Source organism: Peromyscus eremicus, chromosome 7, assembly GCF_949786415.1.
Source record: "Peromyscus eremicus chromosome 7, PerEre_H2_v1, whole genome shotgun sequence".
Classification (NCBI taxonomy): domain Eukaryota; kingdom Metazoa; phylum Chordata; class Mammalia; order Rodentia; family Cricetidae; genus Peromyscus; species Peromyscus eremicus.
This window is the reverse complement of record NC_081422.1, coordinates 112,953,048-112,956,170: the sequence shown is the minus strand read 5'-3', so window position 1 is coordinate 112,956,170 and position 3,123 is coordinate 112,953,048.

Below are 3,123 nucleotides of genomic sequence, written 5' to 3'. Positions count from 1 at the left end.
CTGGTTTGGGAGTCCCCTGACACTATGAGCACATGAAAAGCCCCATGGTGTCAGCTGTGGCTACGACCTCCTGAAATCCTCTCAGACATTCACAGATCCGAGTCACCTGACCCCTTTTATAGATGAGCACACTGAGTTCCTACGAAGTGATGAAGTTGTAGATTTTCTGCTCAGACTCCAAATTGGCAGCCTAGTCCCAGAGACTCTCAAAGAGGAGGTCCTGGGTAAGCTGAAATCTCAGCGGTCAGATGACAGTCAGGGTGTTGTGTGGATGTCCCCAAGGTCCAGGCCTTTAGAATCTATGTGCACAGTTCTAGTCACCTCAGATCACCACACCTGCTGTCCCCCAGTAAGACAGGAACACAATAGAGAGCGAAGGGCAGGCTGGCTCTGTCTCTTTGCTACCCCAGACCCTACAAGTGGACTTTGGCTATCTTCCAACCGGGACACAGGTGAGACAACCCAATGGAGAGCAGCCAGGCCCTGGCTATAGGCCAATAAAACCTCCTGACAAGAACCACAGAGCATCTCAGAGGCAGCAGGGACCCATCAGAACCTGGGCTGCTAGCCCTGAAGCTTTCCAGTGCCTCCCTCAGCTGCCCTCCAGCTCCGGATCCCCCTGGCGAGGGCATCAGCACCTGGCCCTTCCTCAAGGCACTACCAAGTTCAGAGCCCTGGGGACATGTCCAGGCTTTCCTAAGATTCTTAGAACCTCCGGAAATGGACACCTGCCCGTGGCTGTGGTGTGCAGTCAACCTAGGAACTCCTGCTCATGTCACGCTCTGCAGGAATCTTCTAGACGACAAATCCCAGTGAACACCTGACGGTCCCCTAATTCTCTTATGTATTGCCATCACCTTCTACTGAATCCATATCTTCATCAAACAGCTGCTGAGCACAAGACCCACCTGAGAGGGGCTGAGGTGCTGACTGGGCCTCGTAGCTGCTCATCCGACACACAAGGAGACTGGAAACACTGGGGCCAGATGGCAAAGCTTCATCATGGTCACCTAAGGGGTAGAAAGTTGCTCATTTGAAGCCTGAGATCTTGGGGAAGCCATGTACAAAGTGTGAGGAGAGGGTCGGGAAGGACAGCTCTCCATGAAGACAGATGGGCAGTGAGGAGTGTGGCCAGCACAGGCTGAAGGAGGAAAAGCAGACAGGAAGCTGGAGAGTTAGTCTGCAGAGAGATGGGGAGATGCTCCAACCCCAGAGCTCCCACTCCCTGCCTGTTCGGACACTGGCAGTGCTGTTATTATTCCTGATCCGTGTGGCAGGAGGGAGGTGTCGGGGGGGATCTTACACATGGAGGTAGTAGAACTACTGCTTCTTCATCTTGGGAGGTCAAGATGACCAAGTCCCCCTGGACTCCCCTTTCCCACTCATTGTTCTACCCCCCAAAGATCAGGAAATTAAATGGGCCTGAGTTCAGGGTTGTGTAACAGCCAAGGAAGGGAAGCACCATTGAGTGTGGTTATTTACCCAACGTGCAAGGCCAGAGTCCACACTTTCACAAGGAAAGCAACAGGCTCACCTTGGTTGAAAATCAGATGATAGAGAACCTTTGCCCTAGTTCTGAAGCCTTGGGCACTTGGCTGTGGGCCTGGTGACACACCCCCCTAAGTAGGGGAAAGGTTGGACCACAGGAGCAGATCCTGCTCGGGTCACAGTGGACATCCCAACAGCTGGAAGCATAGACTGCCTCAGAAATGGGGCTATCCACACAATGATGGCCCCAGTCCAAGGCTGGATCATGTGACTCAAGGTCAGAAAAGACCTTCATTTAATACCCTTCTGTACAGCTGTAAGACCCAGAGAGGACACATTCTGGATGTCATCTTAGGATAAGTCCTCTGGAAGGCAGGCTCAGTTGAGACTGTGGAGGCCGAATATGGGGAACCAGTCACACACTGGCTTGGTTTTGTGGTCTCCATCTCTCCTGTGGAGGCGCTCTGCCCATCTAAACCAGCACAGACTGGTCAAGTGGCCCGCCCATCTAGGTGAGGGGGTCTCCAGGGAATTAACATGCAGCTGGGTAGGTGGGGAAGTAGGGAGGATCTGGGGGGAGTTAGAGGAGAGAAATGAACATGATCAAAATATATTTAAAAAATTGAAAAAGTCCAAGGGGTTAAAACGTTAAATTAAAAAAAAAAAAAGTCCAAGGGTTTTTCAGGGGTACAATAAGGATATTACCAGTTTTAACTGATCTTAACAGAATGGCTTTCTTAATGGAGCTCAAGGCTCTAGAAGATTGCAGGGCTTTAAACTGGGCGAGAAAACTACTCAAAGTCTGTTGAAAGAACATTCTGGGTGTGGGGTTGTACTCTTCTGTATGATTGTCTCTCATTACACAAAAATATTTGAAATAAAAACAGTTTAAAAAAAAGTTTTGCCGGGCGGTAGTGGCGCACGCCTTTAATCCCAGCACTCGGGAGGCAGAGGTAGGTGGATCTCTGTGAGTTCGAGGCCAGCCTGGTCTACAGAGTGAGTTCCAAGAAAAAAAAGTTTTTTCCCTTTTAAAAAAAGAAAACAAAGACAATTTGTCCAATAATGAAAAAAGGCATACACGAAATTAAATGAATAAATAAAAGTTTAAAAAAAGAATTTAATGAATAAAAACACTTGAAAGAGCTAACAGAATGGGGCTGTAGACAGGCGAATGTGATTTTGGGAGTGTACAGACTCAGCCAGCCCTGTAAGCATGGAGGCCCGAGTTCGAATCACAGTACTCCTGTAGTGACAAGGCACAGAGGCATGGAGGCCCACACTTAAAGTACCGGGGACGCAAGTCGGGAGGACCCCAGTCTAGTAAGCTCTAGGTTTAGTGAGAGACGGTCTCAGATAAGGTGAGCAGACATCGAGGAAGATCCCGTCATGGACCTCTGGCCACTATGCACAAGTACCTGTATAAATCACACATGCACACATGTGCACACATACACACTCACACATGAACACACACACACACACACACACACACACACACACACAAGTATGCTCTTTTCCTGAGACCCTCCAACATGACATGGCAGGGAGCAGGCCATGTGGTGCCAGGCCCGAGGGAGTCACCTGCTAGGTGACATTTTGTCTTTTACGATGTCGCTTTGTCCCAAAGTTAAAGGG